At 31.7% G+C, this 12,194-nt stretch overlaps 2 long non-coding RNA genes across 2 annotated transcripts; one reads left to right on the top strand and one right to left on the bottom strand.

The window, feature by feature from the left end:
- Positions 1 to 562: 562 nt before the first annotated feature.
- On the bottom strand, positions 563 to 4,436 carry LOC147816651 (uncharacterized). Its single transcript, XR_015428597.1, has 3 exons — positions 4,068 to 4,436; positions 1,458 to 1,607; positions 563 to 686 (listed from the first exon to the last, which is right to left on the bottom strand). It is a non-coding gene; the product is annotated as an uncharacterized LOC147816651 (long non-coding RNA).
- Positions 4,437 to 8,208: 3,772 nt separating this feature from the next.
- LOC147816650 (uncharacterized) lies at positions 8,209 to 11,842 on the top strand. The gene is made up of 3 exons (XR_015428596.1): positions 8,209 to 8,319; positions 10,778 to 10,927; positions 11,719 to 11,842. It is a non-coding gene; the product is annotated as an uncharacterized LOC147816650 (long non-coding RNA).
- The last annotated feature ends 352 nt before the right edge of the window (positions 11,843 to 12,194 follow it).

The raw sequence follows: 12,194 nt of genomic DNA, 5'->3' as shown, positions 1-12,194 counted from the left end.
TGTTACACATTAGGTGGTAATTACTTATTAACTTTTTACGGTCTGTCTTAATTTTCACTGCTAATCCTGATGCTAAAAAACTATTTTCTAAACACATAGGCGGAATACGGATGAATCTTTCTTTCGAAAGAATTTTCGACTGATTTCCATGTATTGTGTGAAGAAAAGTAAAATGCAATGCAAAGAATATATCTTCCTTTAATTTTGAAATACAACCTATTGGAATGTATTCTTCCTCACACAATTCAGAATAGGAATTTTCACTTAACGCCTTTAATTTATAGTTTGTGAACCTTGTGCTAATTTGCAATTAAATAGTTCATAAAATTTATTAATCTTGAATTAACATGTAGAGTTGAATAATGTTAAGTATGCCTACTCATAAACCTTAAAAGAACATTTCAAATGTTTCTGTAATTTTAATAATTTCAATTAAATTATCGTGAAAAGAGGATACATTTGTTTCTGAAAAATGTGGGAACTCATTTATATAGAACAGATGTTAAAGGCGCTAATTTTTTGTAAAAGCGAAATAACAGCAAATTTAAATAATTTAGCCAGCTTACAAATAAAAACTTTTATTAACAAAAAAAAATTAATTTTTCGTTCAAGAAATCAAAATTCTTGACAATTACTCTGCTTCTTCTGCAAGTTTGCTGTGCTTACGTTATTTGGAGCATTGGAACCTATAAATAAAAAATTTTAATTAGCGAGAGTCATATTTACATTGATAATGACAAATTTTAAAAGATTAGAATAATATTTTAAAGCTTATTTCGTTGCATAAATCACCTTTTATTATTATTTCTATTCAATTTTGAATAAATAAATGGTTTCTTTAGTAACAGCAGATGAATAAGAATAATAATAATGACCTGCAAAACTCTCCTCCCAGTATATTTCAATTCTTTATTTTAACTGTTTAAACATATCACTTAAAAAAGCTAATTTTTCTATAAGATGCATATAAAAACTGCTGTAGAAATAACACGCTTATTGAAATTCTTAATTTTCCAATAATTCAACCGACCATTTTTAATTATGGATTGTTTTCTCAGCAAATTTTGAATAAATTCAATTACACTGGCCTGCTTGTTTAAATTTTTAGTCCAATTTCGCAAAAGAAATTGTACTAAAACCAATTCTCAATGCTGCTGATTCCGAAAATAATTGTCTATCACGTAAGGTTTTTAAAAACAAAAGGTCATTTTCAACCTTTTATTTAATGTGATCAAGAATCAATCATCTTTTAATAAAAGAATGTAGAACATCAATGTTTTGTGTTTTTCATGCCCCATCGAAATAAAAGCAACATTAAGTTTATATGTTTACTTGCCTGAGAGAATAATTTAAGATAATGCTATAAAATAATGTTTTCAAAAATCAAAGATCATGCAAACTTTATCAGTAATTTTTTAGGTTAAAAGATTTCATTGAATCAAAGGAGAATAATTTACTTGTCTTTTTTCTTTTTGGTGTATATTTAGAGTTACTCCCAGGGGAAGGCTCTCCAGTTACTAGTCTCCACTTCCTCCTAGCTGCAGAGCACGTATTATTGACAGCCTTATTCAAACCTTGAAATTCTGGATGCCATTTACGGAGCAGCTCTGTAAAAGTTGCATGTTCAAGTTGAGTAAAATCAAGTTATATAAAAGTTGCATAGCAAGTTTCATTTGGAAATTTTCAGATGAGATTTTTTTTTAAAGAAATTGAAGGAAATTGAAATATATATTTATATAACTTTGATAAGTTACTAATGTTGACAACAAAAATGCAGAGTCAATAATACTTTTAAACTTTTTTAACTACAATATAAGCAGATTAAGTATAGGTTCACCAAAATGATTTTAATATTTAATTGAAATAATAAAATTATTTTTTTGGAATAGCTGTCTCAGTAAATTTGTTTTATACAATATTCTTTGTGGATTAAAGATAAAAACTATTTTATTAGAGCACACTATTTATACGAAAAGTTTTCATGTTCTTTTAGTCTCTTTACGAGTCTTCACGAGTCTTATTAAAAATACATTGAAAATCATTCCAAAATATTAAACTGCATCATGTTGATCTAGAATAATATTCAAGATTTTGCCTTAGCGGACTAAAAACTAAAATAAAACTAAACACAGTGGCGCGACAGCCCATAGAGGGCCAAGGTCTACTGTGCCCATTTCAGTTTTCTTGACCTTGGGCTCTGGGATGCAGGAGCAGATGTTCCGGTTAGGTGGTCAGCCGAACGCGGAACCCCCAGTGTTTAGTTCCCAAGCATGCTTGGTACTCATTTATCGACCCACTGAAGGGATGAAAGGCTGAGTCAACCTTGCCCGGCCCAAGGATCGAACCCAGGACCTGTGGCACGGAAGAGCGGGGCGTTGCCTTAGTGGACTAAACGGACAAAAAGTTTGAATTTTGCATGAGAATTTTTTAAGTGGATGCCAGTTTTCCTTCACCTATAGTTGCCTTTTTGCTAACTAACTTCAGATATTATTTAATAGGTGATACACATACAAATACTTTTAAGATACTCAACTAAACCAAGCCTATGTATAAAAGGGCAAGTAAACTTAAACTAGGCTGCATTAATTTCTTCGTAAAAATTTTAGTAACTTATACTTGTCAGAATTCAATATGCTGTTGCTGGAATTATTATGGTGTTATTGAAGAAATGATTTCTGGTGAAAAGATGCGTTCTCTTAATCTTAATTTTAATGTTGAACTAAGCCATATTACACAAGTAACTAATTCTGGCAACTTTAACTTAATTCCTGTGACAAATATATCTTCTGTTTGTATTTCCATCCAGTGCGATGAAACTGGAAAAATTTATTTTGCTAATGTGGTGAACAATCTAGAATTAGAATAACTTTTTTCTCTCTAGAGGCAATGTATATGTAAGTTCAGTAATCCCCGCTTATATATAATGTAATCGCTGTTAATATCAATCACTTATTATTACCGAAATTATTCGGTTCTGATTTTTTTTCATTGATATTATAGTTTTCTGTGATCCTTACATAATTTAATGTTATTAGAATTTAATTTTCAAAATTCTTTATTTATTAGCGTTATATTTTTATTTACTCTGCACATTTAAAAATAAAAAAAATTCTTTTCTTTCTCTGCGATAATGTTAGAATTTCCAATTTCTCATCATTTCTGGAGTTTAAAAACAAAATATTTTTCAGATTATGAAAATTTATGAAGTTTGCTTTATTAATTTGTGAGGGGGGTTAAAAAATTAGTTCACTAAAATTAGCTTGAATCTTATCTCATATTACATATATTTTTATTAAAAAAAATTTCAGATTTTATTAGGAATTCTCATATATTTTTTTTATGAAATTTGTTGATTTGATATGGTAAACTTGTTTCCTACCTTAGAATCACCTGTTAATAGTAAACATTAATTTAAAAAAATAAATATTTACTTAGAAAAACAGGATTGTTTTTTTTCTTCATGTTTGTAAATATATATTTTTATGAAAATGCAACTTTTGAAGAAATATTAAAATTTTTGTGTGATGTATTTACCCTGATTGTAATTTTTATTGTATATGTTTATTTTATTAGTTAAATATGTATGTTAGATTTTTGTTGAAGGCAACAAATATGCATTTCGTTCCTTACAATAGTATTGTTTATTTGTTTTATTACCTGCAATATATAAAAACTGTTAACTTTCAATTTTCAGTGATTTATTTATAAGAGAAATTATGAACCTTTTACTCAATCAGCTTGCATACTGCTACGTTAAAACATATACATTTAAGCAAAACAAAAAGAATAGTTATATTTGAATAAATTACAAACAATAAAATATACTGTGCGTAACCTGCTGTAACGATTCACCAGTAACGTTACCCTAAACAGCGACGAGAAATATTTAGATTGATCTGTCTTATTGCTAAGCCTACAACAATAGCCTCAAAGAATATCCTCCGACTTAAATAATGTAAGATCAGGAAGCGTCTTTAAAACAAAAATAATGAAATTTAAGTTTGAAAATTGAGGCATATTTGATTAAAAGTGACAAAGCTAAATTAATAAATGTCAAGCACACTTACCGAATTTTAAAGAAACTTTCGATTGTAAACACACACGCCATTTGCCGGCTAGCACGGAACTCTGGGAAGTGAGCTAGTTGATATGAAGTGTACTTTAAACAACCTTAAAACAACCTTAGGTATAAATAAAATGACTTCATACATCTCAATAAAGACCTCACTCTCTTTAGTTGAAAAAAATTATATTTTTTATACCTCGTAAATACCTCTTTTGTTACAAGTGTAAAAAAAACAACCTGGTGAACCTTAAAAACTGCCTCATGAGTCTGGTTGATATGAAGTGAATTTTAAACAACCTCAAAATAAGCTTAGGTATAAATAAAAGGACTTCATATACCTCAATAAATATCTCACTCTCGTTAGTTGAAATAAGGTCAATTTTTTTATACCTCAAAAATACCTCTTTTATTACAAGTATCAGAAAATCAAATTGATATACCTTAAAAATCACCTTATCAGTCTGGTTGATTTGAAGTGAATTTAAAACAACCTCAAAATAAGCTTAGGTATAAATAAAATGACTTCATATACCTCAATAAATATCTCACTCTTTTTAGTTGAAATAAGGTAAAAAAATTTACACCTCAAAAATACCTCTTTTGTTACAAATGTAAGAAAATAAACCTGGTATACCTTAAAAATCACCTTATCAGTCTGGATGATTTGAAGTGAATTTTAAACAACCTCAAAACAAGCTGAAGTATATATAAATCAACCTCGTACACCTTAATTACAACCTTTACGAGGTATAATTTTTATTTCTGTTTTCTCTGCAACCTGAAATATACCTCAAATATACCTCAAAACAACCTTAATACCTCAAAAATACCTCAAATCAACCTTAAATATACCTTAAATTTTCATAAGGGAAACAACTCAACTCAAATTGGCAGCAGGAGCGAAACAACTCACATCCATTTCGCAGTAGGAGGGATACAATCCAACTCAAGTTGGCATCAGGAAAGAAACAACTCAACTCAAGTTGGCATCAGGAAAGAAACAACTCAACTCAATTTCACAGCAGTATGGATACAACTCAACTCGACTCAGCAACAGGAGACAAACAACTCAACTTAACTAGGCAGCAGGAGGGAAGCAACTCTCCTCAATTTCGCAGTAGGAGGGATACAACTCATCTCAGCCACAGGAGGCAAACATCTCAACTCAACTCAGCAACAGGAGGCAAACAACTCAATTCAACTTGGCAGCAGGAACGAAACAACTCACCTCAATTTCGCAGCAGCATGGATACAGCTCAACTCAACTCAGCAACAGGAGACAAACAACTCAACTCAACTAGGCAACAGGATTGAAACAACTCAACTTATCAGCAGGAGTCAAACAACTTAACTCAGGAACAGGAGGCGAACATCTCAACTCAACTTCGCAGCAGGAGAGAAATAACTCAACTCAGCAGCAGGTGAGAAACAACTCAATTCAACTCAGCAGCAGGAAGCAAACAACTCAACTCAACTTGGCAGCAGGATGAAAAGAACTCAACTCTGCAGCAGAAGAAATTAAACTCAACTCAGCAACAGGAGGCAAACAACTCATCTCAGCAACAAGAGGCAAACAACTCAACGCAACTTGGCATCAGGTGGGAAAAATTCAATTCAACTCAGCAGATGGAGGTAAACAACTCAACTAAACTTGGCAGCTGGAGAGAAATAACTCAACTCAGCAGCAGATGAAAATCAACACAACTCAGTAAAAGGAGGCAAACAACTGAACTCAGCAACAAGAGGCAAACTACTCAACTCAAATTGGCAGCAGGAGAGAAACAACTCACCTCAATTTCGCAGCAGCATGGATACAGCTCAACTCAACTCAGCAACAGGAGACAAACAACTCAACTCAACTAGGCAACAGGATTGAAACAACTCAACTTATCAGCAGGAGTCAAACAACTTAACTCAGGAACAGGAGGCGAACATCTCAACTCAACTTCGCAACAGGAGAGAAATAACTCAACTCAGCAGCAGGTGAGAAACAACTCAATTCAACTCAGCAGCAGGAAGCAAACAACTCAACTCAACTTGGCAGCAGGATGAAAAGAACTCAACTCTGCAGCAGAAGAAATTAAACTCAACTCAGCAACAGGAGGCAAACAACTCATCTCAGCAACAAGAGGCAAACAACTCAACGCAACTTGGCATGAGGTGGGAAAAACTCAATTCAACTCAGCAGAAGGAGGTAAACAACTCAACTAAACTTGACAGCTGGAGAGAAATAACTCAACTCAGCAGCAGATGAAAATCAACACAACTCAGCAACAGGAGGCAAACAACTCAACTCAGCAACAAGAGGCAAACAACTCAACTCAAATTGGCAGCAGGAGCGAAACAACTCACATCCATTTCGCAGTAGGAGGGATACAACTCAACTCAAGTTGGCATCAGGAAAGAAACAACTCAACTCAAGTTGGCATCAGGAAAGAAACAACTCAACTCAATTTCACAGCAGTATGGATACAACTCAACTCGACTCAGCAACAGGAGACAAACAACTCAACTTAACTAGGCAGCAGGAGGGAAGCAAGTCTCCTCAATTTCGCAGTAGGAGGGATACAACTCATCTCAGCCACAGGAGGCAAACAACTCAATTCAACTTGGCAGCAGGAACGAAACAACTCACCTCAATTTCGCAGCAGCATGGATACAGCTCAACTCAACTCAGCAACAGGAGACAAACAACTCAACTCAACTAGGCAACAGGATTGAAACAACTCAACTTATCAGCAGGAGTCAAACAACTTAACTCAGGAACAGGAGGCGAACATCTCAACTCAACTTCGCAGCAGGAGAGAAATAACTCAACTCAGCAGCAGGTGAGAAACAACTCAATTCAACTCAGCAGCAGGAAGCAAACAACTCAACTCAACTTGGCAGCAGGATGAAAAGAACTCAACTCTGCAGCAGAAGAAATTAAACTCAACTCAGCAACAGAAGGCAAACAACTCATCTCAGCAACAAGAGGCAAACAACTCAACGCAACTTGGCATGAGGTGGGAAAAACTCAATTCAACTCAGCAGAAGGAGGTAAACAACTCAACTAAACTTGGCAGCTGGAGAGAAATAACTCAACTCAGCAGCAGATGAAAATCAACACAACTCAGCAACAGGAGGCAAACAACTCAACTCAGCAACAAGAGGCAAACAACTCAACTCAAATTGGCAGCAGGAGCGAAACAACTCACATCCATTTCGCAGTAGGTGGGATACAACTCAACTCAAGTTGGCATCAGGAAAGAAACAACTCAACTCAAGTTGGCATCAGGAAAGAAACAACTCAACTCAATTTCACAGCAGTATGGATACAACTCAACTCGACTCAGCAACAGGAGACAAACAACTCAACTTAACTAGGCAGCAGGAGGGAAGCAACCCTTATGAAAATTTAAGGTATATTTAAGGTTGATTTGAGGTATTTTTGAGGTATTAAGGTTGTTTTGAGGTATATTTGAGGTATATTTAAGGTTGCAGAGAAAACAGAAATAAAAATTATACCTCGTAAAGGTTGTAATTAAGGTGTACGAGGTTGATTTATATATATTTCAGCTTGTTTTGAGGTTGTTTAAAATTCACTTCAAATCATCCAGACTGATAAGGTGATTTTTAAGGTATACCAGGTTTATTTTCTTACATTTGTAACAAAAGAGGTATTTTTGAGGTGTAAAATTTTTTACCTTATTTCAACTAAAAAGAGTGAGATATTTATTGAGGTATATGAAGTCATTTTATTTATACCTAAGCTTATTTTGAGGTTGTTTTAAATTCACTTCAAATCAACCAGACTGATAAGGTGATTTTTAAGGTATATCAAGTTGATTTTCTGATACTTGTAATAAAAGAGGTATTTTTGAGGTATAAAAAAATTGACCTTATTTCAACTAACGAGAGTGAGATATTTATTGAGGTATATGAAGTCCTTTTATTTATACCTAAGCTTATTTTGAGGTTGTTTAAAATTCACTTCATATCAACCAGAATCATGAGGCAGTTTTTAAGGTTCACCAGGTTGTTTTTTTTACACTTGTAACAAAAGAGGTATTTACGAGGTATAAAAAATATAATTTTTTTCAACTAAAGAGAGTGAGGTCTTTATTGAGATGTATGAAGTCATTTTATTTATACCTAAGGTTGTTTTAAGGTTGTTTAAAGTACACTTCATATCAACTAGCTCACTTCCCAGAGTTCCGTGCTAGCCGGCAAATGGCGTGTGTGTTTACAATCGAAAGTTTCTTTAAAATTCGGTAAGTGTGCTTGGCATTTATTAATTTAGCTTTGTCACTTTTAATCAAATATGCTTCAATTTTCAAACTTAAATTTCATTATTTTTGTTTTAAAGACGCGTCCTGATCTTACATTATTTAAGTCGGAGGATATTCTTTGAGGCTATTGTTGTAGGCTTAGCAATAAGACAGATCAATCTAAATATTTCTCGTCGCTGTTTAGGGTAACGTTACTGGTGAATCGTTACAGCAGGTTACGCACAGTATATTTTATTGTTTGTAATTTATTCAAATATAACTATTCTTTTTGTTTTGCTTAAATGTATATGTTTTAACGTAGCAGTATGCAAGCTGATTGAGTAAAAGGTTCATAATTTCTCTTATAAATAAATCACTGAAAATTGAAAGTTAACAGTTTTTATATATTGCAGGTAATAAAACAAATAAATAATACTATTGTAAGGAACGAAATGCATATTTGTTGCCTTCAACAAAAATCTAACATACATATTTAACTAATAAAATAAACATATACAATAAAAATTGCAATCAGGGTAAATACATCACACAAAAATTTTAATATTTCTTCAAAAGTTGCATTTTCATAAAAATATATATTTACAAACATGAAGAAAAAAACAATCCTGTTTTTCGAAGTAAATATTCATTTTTTTAAATTAATGTTTACTATTAACAGGTGATTCTAAGGTAGGAAACAAGTTTACCATATCAAATCAACAAATTTCATAAAAAAATATATGAGAATTCCTAATAAAATCTGAAATTTTTTTTAATAAAAATATATGTAATATGAGATAAGATTCAAGCTAATTTTAGTGAACTAATTTTTTAACCCCCCTCACAAATTAATAAAGCAAACTTCATAAATTTTCATAATCTGAAAAATATTTTGTTTTTAAACTCCAGAAATGATGAGAAATTGGAAATTCTAACATTATCGCAGAGAAAGAAAAGAATTTTTTTTATTTTTAAATGTGCAGAGTAAATAAAAATATAACGCTAATAAATAAAGAATTTTGAAAATTAAATTCTAATAACATTAAATTATGTAAGGATCACAGAAAACTATAATATCAATGAAAAAAAAATCAGAACCGAATAATTTCGGTAATAATAAGTAATTGATATTAACAGCGATTACATTATATATAAGCGAGGATTACTGAACTTACATATACATTGCCTCTACAGAGAAAAAAGTTATTCTAATTCTAGATTGTTCACCACATTAGCAAAATAAATTTTTCCAGTGTCATCGCACTGGATGGAAATACAAACAGAAGATATATTTGTCACAGGAATTAAGTTAAAGTTGCCAGAATTAGTTACTTGTGTAATATGGCTTAGTTCAACATTAAAATTAAGATTAAGAGAACGCATCTTTTCATCAGAAATCATTTCTTCAATAACACCATAATAATTCCAGCAACAGCATATTGAATTCTGACAAGTACAAGTTACTAAAATTTTTACGAAGAAATTAATGCAGCCTAGTTTAAGTTTACTTGCCCTTTTATACATAAGCTTGGTTTAGTTGAGTATCTTAAAAGTATTTGTATGTGTATAACCTATTAAATAATATCTGAAGTTAGTTAGCAAAAAGGCAACTATAGGTGAAGGAAAACTGGCATCCATTTAAAAAATTCTCATGCAAAATTCAAACTTTTTGTCCGTTTAGTCCACTAAGGCAACGCCCCGCTCTTCCGTGCCACAGGTCCTGGGTTCGATCCTTGGGCCGGGCAAGGTTGACTCAGCCTTTCATCCCTTCAGTGGGTCGATAAATGAGTACCAAGCATGCTTGGGAACTAAACACTGGGGGTTCCGCGTTCGGCTGACCACCTAACCGGAACATCTGCTCCTGAATCCCAGAGCCCAAGGTCAAGAAAACTGAAATGGGCACAGTAGACCTTGACCCTCTATGGGCTGTCGCGCCACTGTGTTTAGTTTTATTTTAGTTTTTAGTCCGATAAGGCAAAATCTTGAATATTATTCTAGATCAACATGATGCAGTTTAATATTTTGGAATGATTTTCAATTTATTTTTAATAAGACTCGTGAAGACTCGTAAAGAGACTAAAAGAACATGAAAACTTTTCGTATAAATAGTGTGCTCGAATAAAATAGTTTTTATCTTTAATCCACAAAGAATATTGTATAAAACAAATTTACTGAGACAGCTATTCCAAAAAAGTAATTTTATTATTTCAATTAAATATTAAAATCATTTTGGTGAACCTATACTTAATCTGCCTATATTGTAGTTAAAAAAGTTTAAAAGTATTATTGACTCTGGATTTTTGTTGTCAACATTAGTAACTTATCAAAGTTATATAAATATATATTTCAATTTCCTTCAATTTCTTAAAAAAAAATCTCATCTGAAAATTTCCAAATGAAACTTGCTATGCAACTTTTATATAACTTGATTTTACTCAACTTGAACATGCAACTTTTACAGAGCTGCTCCGTAAATGGCATCCAGAATTTCAAGGTTTGAATAAGGCTGTCAATAATACGTGCTCTGCAGCTGGGAGGAAGTGGAGACTAGTAACTGGAGAGCCTTCCCCTGGGAGTAACTCTAAATATACACCAAAAAGAAAAAAGACAAGTAAATTATTCTCCTTTGATTCAATGAAATCTTTTAACCTAAAAAATTACTGATAAAGTTTGCATGATCTTTGATTTTTGAAAACATTATTTTATAGCATTATCCTAAATTATTCTCTCAGGCAAGTAAACATATAAACTTAATGTTGCTTTTATTTCGATGGGGCATGAAAAACACAAAACATTGATGTTCTACATTCTTTTATTAAAAGATGATTGATTCTTGATCACATTAAATAAAAGGTTGAAAATGACCTTTTGTTTTTAAAAACCTTACGTGATAGACAATTATTTTCGGAATCAGCAGCATTGAGAATTGGTTTTAGTACAATTTCTTTTGCGAAATTGGACTAAAAATTTAAACAAGCAGGCCAGTGTAATTGAATTTATTCAAAATTTGCTGAGAAAAAAATTTAAATATCAGCATAACAATCCATAATTAAAAATGGTCGGTTGAATTATTGGAAAATTAAGAATTTCAATAAGCGTGTTATTTCTACAGCAGTTTTTATATGCATCTTATAGAAAAATTAGCTTTTTTAAGTGATATGTTTAAACAGTCAAAATAAAGAATTGAAATATACTGGGAGGAGAGTTTTGCAGGTCATTATTATTATTCTTATTCATCTGCTGTTACTAAAGAAACCATTTATTTATTCAAAATTGAATAGAAATAATAATAAAAGGTGATTTATGCAACGAAATAAGCTTTAAAATATTATTCTAATCTTTTAAAATTTGTCATTATCAATGTAAATATGACTCTCGCTAATTCAAATTTTTTATTTATAGGTTCCAATGCTCCAAATAACGTAAGCACAGCAAACTTGCAGAAGAAGCAGAGTAATTGTCAAGAATTTTGATTTCTTGAACGAAAAATTAATTTTTTTTTGTTAATAAAAGTTTTTATTTGTAAGCTGGCTAAATTATTTAAATTTGCTGTTATTTCGCTTTTACAAAAAATTAGCGCCTTCAACATCTGTTCTATATAAATGAGTTCCCACATTTTTCTGAAACAAATGTATCCTCTTTTCACGATAGTTTAATTAAAATTATTAAAATTACAGAAACATTTGAAATGTTCTTTTAAGGTTTATGAGTCAGCATACTTAACATTATTCAACTCTACATGTTAATTCAAGATTAATAAATTTTATGAACTATTTAATTGCAAATTAGCACAAGGTTCACAAACTATAAATTAAAGGCGTTAAGTGAAAATTCCTATTCTGAATTGTGTGAGGAAGAATACATTCCAATGGGTTGTA

Source organism: Parasteatoda tepidariorum, chromosome 1 (genome assembly GCF_982258835.1).
Source record: "Parasteatoda tepidariorum strain Cologne lab strain chromosome 1, Ptep-v5.0, whole genome shotgun sequence".
Taxonomy (NCBI): Eukaryota; Metazoa; Arthropoda; class Arachnida; order Araneae; family Theridiidae; genus Parasteatoda; species Parasteatoda tepidariorum.
Note: the sequence above shows the minus strand (reverse complement) of the source record. Positions and strands in the feature narration are given on the sequence as shown.